Source organism: Calidris pugnax, unplaced genomic scaffold (genome assembly GCF_001431845.1).
Source record: "Calidris pugnax isolate Ruff unplaced genomic scaffold, ASM143184v1 scaffold27, whole genome shotgun sequence".
NCBI classification, from domain to species: domain Eukaryota; kingdom Metazoa; phylum Chordata; class Aves; order Charadriiformes; family Scolopacidae; genus Calidris; species Calidris pugnax.
The window spans coordinates 5,037,175-5,048,062 of NW_015090893.1; the positions used below are offsets into that span (position 1 = coordinate 5,037,175).

Genomic DNA, 10,888 nt, shown 5'->3' on the forward strand with positions numbered 1-10,888 from the left:
GGTACAAGTACTGCTACACTCTGTATTGGGTTTACTTAAGTTCTGGAGGAATTATGAGGGTTTTTTAATATGTGTGTTTGTTTTCCTCCGGGAAAGGAGTCCTCCAAAATAGATAGTCAAAGCATTAACTCAAAAATGGTTAGTCAAAATGACCATTGACCAGCTTCTCCTTCATGGATAAAACTTTTCAACAGTGGTGCTAATGTGTTATTTGTGCACACTGTCATGTGGTGATGCTCTCCCTCCCTCCAACTCAGGAGTCACAGATGTGCCTTTATTAATTACTATTAACTCATGCAGTATTCCTGAGCTTCTGAGTAGTGTAACTGTCAAAAGTTGTAATAGTGCCCAGAGAAGCTGGGGCTGCCCCATCTCTTCAAGTGTTCAAGGCCAGGCTGGATGGGGCTTTGAGCAACCTGCTCTAGTGGGAGGTGTCCCTGCCCATGGCAGGGGGGTTGGAACTAGATGATCTTTAAGGTCCCTTCCAACTCTAACCATTCTAGGATTCTGTACTTCTAGCAGGAGTTTTTAATACTTTTCCTCTTAATATTTACAGTTGGCTTTTATCAGGGACAAGCTGTTCAGGAAGATGGATCTTAGGACTGACCAGGTATCGCAGTTTTTTTCTATTATGTTTATTAAATTATAATTCAGGTTTGGGTTTCTTTAAGTTACATTGCAAATGAACATAATTTCAATTTTCTTTCTGTTTGCTAGAGATAAAGCCAAAATGATGTTAATATTTGAAAAAATATTCTTCTTTCTTGTATGTTGGAGGGAAAGGTTTTCTAATGCGAATGCTATGTACCCATAGCCCAGCTGCTCCTCCCCCTCTCCAGCTGCCTACAAACCTTTGAGCACTAAACATCATAAACTGTGACAATAATTTCTAAGGCTGTTACACAGCTACTTGTTAATGGCAAGCTCTACTGGATTTTGAATATACTCTTTTTTTAAAGTACTTTTAATAATGATTTAGATTTTATTTATGGTTTATTTATACGTTTTTTTTAACTGGTCTTTTTTTTTTTTCGTAATTCTCTGTGAGTACAAGCACACTGTAATAAGGTACATATTTCAGACTGGTAAAATGCAGGGTTGGTACTGCATTAAAGGTGCAAAAATCTCCTTCAGAATAAAGTGATGTGTGAAAACAAGAATGTCCAATAGGAAACTAATAAGTATGAAACACATGTTTGTGCTTGATAAGTAGAAAATAGTTTCTTGAGTGAGTCACTCGTCTTTTTCTTCACAAGTATGCCAGTGACAGAAGTTTCAGTTACAATGTAAAATCCAGAAATCTTCAAAACATTTGCTATGTAAGAGGAAATTCTGCAATTCAGTTTTTTCCAGTGTAGTTATCAGAGACACACTCTTAAATTATCATGGGTGTTGTATATCTTGGAACTATTTTGAGTACAGATGCTCTGGAAAGAAAGGCCACATTTTCAAGATTGAATTGTTCAATTTTGTGAATGAGAAGGAACTCTTGAGAAGTACAAATACCCATTCTCAAAGAGCTACTTTCAAAGCTACTCGTACAGCTTGGGCCAGCCCCTAGTGAAGTCAATGAGAAGTCTCTGAGACTTATGAAGAATTAGATACAACAAGGTACATCTCTCAACTAAATGTTTCTGCAGAAGATGTAGTTATTTAGTGCAGAGAAAAAGGAGAATGGGTACTATGGAGGGTAGACAATGAGTTGACAAAGAACAAAATGTAATACGACAATGAAATACCAAAACAACTCCAACATTTCAGACATATGGAGCAGGACACTGCATCCTGTCTACTGCTTTTAGGCTGCCTGAGCTTGATCTAGTCATATATACCATTTAAATTAGTGGCAACTGGCATTAGGTATCTTGGTCATTTTGTCTGTTGACGATAGCTGAGCAATGTTTTCTTGAGGGGTGATAGGGTATTTTGAAGTTGTTGATGCTAGCACAACGTGACAGGACCTGTCCTTACAGCAGGTGTGGGTACTCTGCACAGCACTTTCTGCATTATCCCAAAGGGACTTTGTAGACATTAACATGTTCTGGATGGAAAGGAAGTTTGTTCTCAGACACAGCCTAAAGGATGTGTTAATCAAGCGATACAGAGAATGTTCTATAAATTCTATGAGTTGTCCAAGTTATTTGTTGCCCATTGTAGGCCACATGTCTTAGGCTAATCCTGCCTGTATTGAACAGCAGCTTCCCATTAGGCATAGACATGAAATGGCTATCTTTCCTGACGTTCCTAGGCAAGATGATTAACTCGCATTCCATCTCTTTGGAAAATCGTACCATGTGCCTGTGTCTGTAATTGTTGATCTGGCTGAGGGACAGGCAAGAAAAAAGCCTAAACTTTCTTGCCATTATTTCCTATATTGTAACAAAACTTAAAACGGATATGTTTTCAGTTTCCAGATTAGAAGATTAAACTGTTCAGTAACTCAAACTTCTGCCATCTCCTTTTCCTGTATTACCAGTTAGTCACCTTGAAGGCACTCAATTCTTGTAGTAGAAGTCCTAGCCTCAGTGTGATGACTGATAATGTAAAATTGCTTGGGAAAATACCGTTACTGAACTAAATGGACAACTTCTATTTCTGTTACTTTTCACACAGCCAAATACCTGCTGGCCCACTAATCTGGATTTGTATCAGGGAAACCTGTGCTCGGTAATGACAAAGTTTATTTACATTTCTGGGTACATACCAGGTTTTTACAATTCCATCTCCAAGAGAAGTTTCCTTTATAGATATTTTGAAATAAGCTGCTACTAAAACGTGGTCTAGCTTTGCCTTTCAAAAAAGCTGCAGCCTTTAAAATGAAAATGGTTGGATTATAAATCTTTAGGAAATGAAAGGAAGTTGACACAAGAAGTGGTTTTTTTGCATTAGAAGTCTAAACCTGTGCAAGTCTTTTATGGAAAATTTTAACCACTTTCCTGATGATTACATATGAAAGCTCATGATTTTTAATTCCGTTGCTGGCATGAAACACCTCTTTAATTAGGATTTTAAGAAGACATGATGCTATACATTTGAGATTATTTAAAAAAATTCTGGGGCATGCTGATGAACTAAAAAATGGAGATAAATGGTGTCACCTTTAACAAATGCATTCCAAAACACAGTTGATGCAATCAAGCTTTTCCAATATAATGGTGTTTTTAACAAGACTTGAGGGCCTAAAATTGACATAGCTGTAATTAAAGTTCTGCATGCTGATCTACCATGGCATGCACACATCTCTGTTATTAAGTCTGCTCTACCAAAAAGCTGAAGAAACACACTGTGAAATGTATTTAAAAAAAATAAATCAAATATATTTATTCCAAGTGGGAGATACCCGCACTCAGCCCTTGCAGTGACTGTAGGCAGCAAATTAAAGAATGTACCTAAAAAGTTTTAATTGTTTCATTTGTCAGTCTACTGAAGTGATCATTCACCTGTATGTTTGCTTTTTTCTGTTGCATTTATAAAGCTGTGATTAATGTGATATCAAATCCCATTCAGCTTCTGGTATCTGAGAGAAAATGCTGCTTAATAGTTCAATTACATTTATTTATCTTTCTTCAGCTTTCTACCTTCCTATCTCATTCCCTAGTTTGCAGAAACATGTTTTCTGTTCTGCCCCCTTCCATTTCTCATTTTCTTTACTGTGCCTGTTTTCTTATTCAGCATAAATAATAATTTTGCTTATAGTCATCTAACTTCATTTATTTTAGGAATAAAATATACCTCCAGGCTGTCTTTTCACTAGCCAGAACAAAAAAGGAGACTGGTTTCAGGTCCTAATGAATCGTTCATTTTGGGGGAAATACAGTGCGGTTGACTGAAATTCCATTAACATCTTAGGTATCCATTAAAAGGGCAAGTGTAATTCATTTAAATGCAGAATGGAAGACAGACTAGGCATATGAAAAATAAATGAGCACTTAGAAAAAATGATCGTGCTCATTTCAAAAACTCTAAAGGTTACTCTGGAAGAACTCCAGACATTGTGACCACAATCTCAATTTTCAATACTGTGGCTGTAAAAGTCATGAACTGGAAATGGGGAAACTCACTTTTACAACGGCACCATTGTAGCCTGAGTATTGTGTCACCATAGATTCTTCTGCACGGTTGCCTTTGCTCCAAGTTTGTCATTTCAGTGTTACTTCCAACTTGCTCTATGTATGTCTGTACTCTATATATAGTCTTAATATAATGTTTAATATTTAAAGATTATTTTTAGTTAAAAAAACCAACCTGAATTACCAGTTCTACATTTCTCCCCATTTGCAAGCATCAGACCAGTTACCTATCATTCTCTGCATTCATTTATAGTTTCTTGCCTTTATAATAGGTACTACGGTTGTGTAATTACTCTTGCTGAAGCTCTCTGGGTTGTGCTGCTAAGACTTCAGCTTGCCCTTCCATATGGTGCTAAATTTGTTCTTTTGCAATTGGAATCTTACTCTTTTGTTCAAAGTGGAGCTTTTAATATTCTAAGGTATTAATTTAAACAATAACTAGACTCTGCTATTCTTTTTTCTAGCCCCTTACAGCTGCTTAGGAAATTTTTGATGACTGTGAGAGAGGGAAAGTGAAGGGACAGAATGCTGATTAGTTGGTTTTTAGCAAAAAAAAAAAAAAAAAAAAAAAAAAAAAAGATTTGCCCAATAAAACTGGCTTTGATTAATTTTTCACTGGAAAATGAAATGAAGAAAAACTTAGGGTTTTTTCTTTTTTTTTTTCAGTTTTGATACATTTAGGCCAAAAATATCAAACAGATTTCTTTCTGTCTCTTCTATCAATGGCAAGTGTCTGCAAGTGACTGCAATTTGGCAGTCTTTATGTCTTCAGGATTTTCTACAGAATATGTATAATGCAATAAGCAATTCAACATTCATTCATATAATTATAAGTTGCAAGATGAAACGCTGTGTTTGTCAAAATAAAGGCTCATCTCTAGTGCTAAAGTACAAAAGAAACCCAGCATTTCTAGGCCCGGATTCATCCCATCCTGACATAGAGCTCTGAAATAATTCAGATGAATCATGACCACTAGAGCACAGAGCACATGGATCCCGCGTGGTATCTTTCAGTACCAGATTGCATGCAACTAAATTTAGACGTCTAAATGTAGGATAGCAATTAAAATGACTTGCCATGTCTTCAGCCTTCCTCTCCTCTGCCCTAGAGAGGCAGCAGTCTGCTGCTGGGCTGCACTAAGAGCAGTCTCTGTCCCCGCTGCCCCAGTGCCAGCTCAGTGCTGTGGGCGCGCAGGGCTGGAGGTCCTCCAGCACCCTGCCCAACAGGCACCTCTGCTCCCTGTGTGGGCAGTGAAGGTCAGCTGGAAGGACAGGGGTAGCCACCTCACAATGAGCTGCAGGTGGGTGGTGATGAGATCACAGAGGCTATAAAAAGGGCTGCAGGGCTGGGGCAGGCCTTAGGCTGGGAGGCAGGCTGGAGAGGTGAGTGCAGAGGATGGGAGGAGAGGGGACAGGAGGGAAAAGGGTGCCCTCTCCCTTCAGGGACTGGGCCTGGACCCTGCTGTAGCCCTACTGGGCTGCAGGGTTGTTGGCCTGGTGTCTCCTGGCCACGAGGGAGCTGTGGGGCTCAACAGCCTTTGCCTGTGGCTGCAAACTCACCTCATCCTACTTCTCCAGAGGCATCTGCAGGAGACCCCTGATGCTACTGGTGCCACGGTTTTTGGGAGCGCTTACCGTTGACCTGCATTCTGTCCACCATGAAGCAGAAGGTGCTGGACATGAGAGAGGGTGGTAAGTGAGATCAAAGTACCCACACAGCTGCTTGGCGAGAAGCAAGAAGCCCCAGCAGGGTGGGGTAAGTGGAGTAGAGAGGTGAGGGCGAGGTAAGGGCAGGCTTGGGCTCTCCTCGTCAACCCCAGCTGTGGCCATGAGCACTTCTCTTGTACTACTCATACAGTGAATAACATGGAATGTTTGAAGTTTGTTCAAAGAAAACAATCAGCTTTAATTCAACACGTAAGAGCAGAAAATGATGAAATAAGCTTTTTATTCTTTGTTCTGGAGACAAGATTTGGTTGTAATATTGAAATCATGGTTTATTTAATACAGGACCGTGTTATTTCTATGTGGCATTTTAATCAAACATGCTAGAGTTGGAAATTGAGAGGTTTCAAATAATTATGTTTAATTACTTAAGCATCATTTAATCAAAATAATCTTCAATGGTAATAATTATAATTGTCAGTCCTTTTCTCACACATACTTAGATACGTCATATTAATATCAACCTTGATTACCATACTTATTGAAAACTACATTCCAATCAGCAGTATACCTCAGGAAATTTCAGAAGCATCTTTAGTCCTTTATTTTTACTGGCTATATCTTCAGCAAATGTTATAAACACCCATAAATCCTGTAGCTTTATAAATCAAGTCTTTCAACCTATTGTTGATGATTTAATTACCAGTCATTGGTCAATACATCATGTATATGCATTAATCTCATGTATATACTGTGTTTTCAGTTAGGAGTAAAGTTTTTAAACCCAACTAAGTCAATGTGAAAGACTTCAGGGCTTTGACTCTCCTTTTAAAATTTTGCTTCATGATGATCTTATATCAGATATTACTTTTATCGGTAATTCGGCTAATACTTAGATCTGCTGAGTATTTATAATACATTAAATTTTAAGAACTGGCACTTTCAGGTTATGTCTGCATTGCAGCTGCTGAGGCAGTGCTACCTGAACAGCTTGAAATGTGTATTTGAAGCCAGTGAGATGCTGGAAGCATGGTTTGCTTGGGTTAATGTAATCTGTTAAGAAGCGTGATAAATTAGTCCCTGTGGAGTTTAGTACTATCACAGTATGACTGCTGCTGGAACCTGAACTGGTGCATTTTGAGTTGTCTTGGCTGGTGAGGTGCAGCGATAATGTATCTCATTAATTCCAAGTCTGGAATGATTCCTCAAGAATTAGCAGAGCTGCTTTGGTATAAAGGCAAAATGAACAATAGTAGTGAGGAACCCATTCGGTTTAGCTCAGTTCCTTAGGGAAGATTGTTGAAACAACTCTCAGACAGCACGGCTGAGCACCATCTTCAAAACAGAAGCAATATTTGGGTCATGACATTTCCTACATCTCCTAGCTTTGATCCCACCCTTGAGCCGTACATCTGGAGGGTAGCATGGCTTCAAGGCTCTGAGACTTTCAGAAGAGGGCCCCACTGTCCCTGGGTTGCACAAACACAAAATCATTATTAAGATGGCATAGGGACTTCAGTTATTATGGTTTAAAGTTTGACCTACTGCCAAAAAGCTGCAATTTTATAATTTTCCAGGATGAAAAGAAACTCAGTGCAAGCAGGTGTTCGGCAGTATAACAGGGTGATGTATGCAGGAGTGGTAGTCACTTTTTTATCTTACTCTGGAGTGCACATACACAATATACTGCCATATTCACATCCAATTTCAAAGCATGAGACATATTTAAGATCAAAAGAAAGCACGGCTTCATTCCCTCTTGATTCAAAATGAATCCCAAAACTTTGCTAGACAAAACTTTGGACCCAAAGCATTATTTGTTACCCAGTAACACATTATAATGTAAAATCAAAAGCCATATTTAACTGCATCATCTCAGATAATGTATTTATTTGTCACTGATGCTGCATTAAACACTTAACAGATATCACCAGCAAGGGCAATAGAACTAATAGGAAAAGTGAAGTTCTGGCTATTTCTCTGCAGATAACATAAGTAAACACTGACTTTCTCTCAGGTACCACATAGTTCAAGTTTGTAAAAATTTTGGCAATTAGTGGAAAAGTAGACACAAAGTATCTGTGTTAGTGTCAGAGCAAGTTAACTCTCACAGCAACAAAATAGAATGCTGACAGGCTACTGATGTCAACCAAACATCTATGAAACTAGAGTCCAAACAAGTTGTGTTCTCCTTTTTGAAAATTGCAGGTGTATCTGGTGTGTCATTCTGTGACCCGAAAGGTTCCTCAGAACCTTCCAGAATCCCATCTGTCTCACTGGACCGACTGCCTCTTATTTTGACTTATTCTATCTCCAGTGCATATATGAAGTGGTTTCCTGATTAACAATCAGTCTTCCACTCCATGGCAGATAATTAATCTGAATTTGAATCAGGATGTGATTTTTTCACACAAATCTAATTTTGTGTGAATTTTTCACAAACTTTTATTCTCATATGACATTTTATAGCAATTTGCAAACTGTTAGAAGTAGTAATTAAGTTTACAGTGATCCGTCTCCCTGGTATTAGATGTGATCTGCAGTGATGTCCAGTAGCAATAATCAAGTGGCATTTTGGTGGGTAAGGAGCAAGTAAGAGTAAAATTCCGAGTTTGTAATTTCAGAGAGGACTTAAGATACAGTGTCATTTCTATCAATCTGGATCTCATACCTGATGACTTTCAGCATGCTCAGCACACTGTGGCTCTCGTCTTTATCAAGGCAGTAATAGCTCAGTGTGAGCAGAGATCTTCCTATTTTCCTTCAGATCCAGTATTTCGTAGAATTTCATCCTACAGTCTCTGTAACAGAAGACAGATTTGGCCTATATGGGGCTTACATTGGAATTGAAATGCATCTTGACTTGATCAAGTTTGTTTATGAAGTACTTTCAGCACAACTGTACCTTTTTTTTTTATGGTGACTTCTTTACCTACGTGAAAATACTTGTTTTGTGTATTGCTTTTCTGATCCTGAATGATATGTTGTGGTGGTGTCACAGTGATATTTCTTCATACCTGCACATTAAGAGTGGTTGTATAGCTTTTTGTTAGATATCTTTACCAATACATATTTTTAATGAAGTTTGGAAGTAGTACAAGTCAGTCTGGTCTAGTAAAAAGTCTCGTAGTATAGCCTTACTCGAACTATCTTAAATATCAGAAAAGGTAATTTTCTAATAATATTAGATACCATATATATGCGCATTAATATTAATCTTCCATGCTTTCTTACCAATCTTTTCAAAGAGTCAAACAGAAGACAAAAGGTTGCAAGTTATGATTTCTCAACTAGTGAGAATGATCAGTTTTATTATACCCTTTAAAAATAATTCATGTTCAAGTAAGCAATAAAATACTCAAATACTCAAAGCAACTACATTTCTTAAGTAGATTGCCAAATAAATAGTACATTTCCATAGAGTGACCTTCCTTACTTATTAGAATAGAAAATGATAGCATGAGATCATTTAAAATTATACAGTGATGCTGAAGAAAAGAAACTTTAACATAAATTAAGATTGAGGAGATGTAATATTAACTTTTTGGGAAAACACCACAGAAGACCATTTCAGTAAATGCATAATAATCTACATTAACTGCCACTTAGAAGAAACATCAGAGACCTAAAAGTCTAGAAGTCTAAAGTTAAAATCTTCTTTTTAAGATTACAAAAAGGGGATTTTGTAGCACATTAAAATAATCAAACCTAAAATATGATTGTCAATAACATATTTGCATTAATGTTGAATACAGTGGAGCGATCAGTGAAAGGAATGTTCTCCAGCCATATGGCACTGGTAAAGAGCAGGCCAGCTCTTGTCAGAGGTCACAGTTTGCTGGCTGCTTCCATGGGCTGGAGGTGGCAGGGCCTGCCTTTATGTGAGAAAACCTAAAGTCTATGAGCCAGGGCACTAAGCCAGAAATTATGACAAGTGATGTGGGGATTGGTCTAGATCATCTCAAGAGGATCCTGTCCAACCTAAATGATTCTGTGATTAATGAGATGGTTGAAGATTTTAGGATCTCAGATTTGCTTAGTAAATTTATATGTAGTGATGAGAGCTACCCCAGTAGTTCCACAGATCTGTCAGTGTACCCTCCTCTCTAAACCTGCTGTTCTCACTCCAGGCTGGCACGACTTGGAAAGGTCTCAGAGTGAAACCAGAATGGCATGAAGAGGGAGTCAGGGGGACAGGAAAGCAGAGGCTGTTTGCTAAAATTGTCAGTGTTTGAATACACATGGAAACATCAGAAAGTGCTTCTGAGGTTGCTAAAGCTCAAATGCTTGTGACTATTCAATAGCATAGATAGATTTTAAGATGGGGAACAGGGAATCCTAGACACCACCAAGATGCTCCAGAAGTAAGAATCATTGACTTTTAGGTAGAGAAGGAGACTGAGGGAAGCAGCTGGGGTCTGCCTTGGTGCAGAACAAGTTTGTCCTCTACTGGCTGAGAAGCAGTGAGCTCAGTTTCAGACCTAGGAGCTGTAGCAGATCACCTTACATCCACTCTTGGTTTTTTTTTGAAGGAGATGTCCAACTCCCCTCCATTTCCCCTTCTCCCTACTATTCTGTGATTACTCAATATTTGAGCCAGCACTAAATGCCCAGGGGAGGCAGGTTAAGCATGCGTTCCACTCTGCTTCCTAGCAGCTCTACCAGGTTAGTACTTGATTTCAGAAAGTTCTCATAAAAATATCACCATAAAAGGGTGCAGTCATTCCACAGAGAAGGAAGAATATACAGTAATTTCCTTGGAGCAGCTTTTTGTATTAGAGCTGTCAAGATTCATCAGCATGAATGGAATGATGGTGGTTCAAGTCTCCACTGGATGAGAATAGTAACAGCAGCAGCAGCAAAACAAATGAATGCCTCTTTTTTTTTTTTTTCCCCCCTTTTTTTTTTTTTTTTTGACCTAAGTTTTAAAACTTTGACTTAGATTCCAAATTTCTCAGTGTTCTGATATATTTGGACCTGAAGTTTGGCATCGTTCTTATCTGGACAACTTTCTTGAGTAAGTTACGCCTTATTGTTTTTCTTTTTTTTTTTTTTTTTAAATGGCAAACTTAGCTATAGTCATGAGAAGACTTTTATTAACTGTCTAGTTAGAAGCATTCTGAAACATGTACAAATGTAGCTGAGGAGAGAAG

General features: G+C 38.2%; 1 long non-coding RNA gene across 1 annotated transcript in view; it reads left to right on the forward strand.

The window, feature by feature from the left end:
- Positions 1 to 5,656: 5,656 nt before the first annotated feature.
- The window catches only part of LOC106891388, a 97,946-nt gene continuing 92,714 nt past the window's right edge, over positions 5,657 to 10,888 (forward strand). Inside the window, exon 1 of the long non-coding RNA XR_001412679.1 lies at positions 5,657 to 5,762. This is a non-coding gene — a long non-coding RNA (uncharacterized LOC106891388). The remainder of the gene's footprint in view (positions 5,763 to 10,888) is intronic.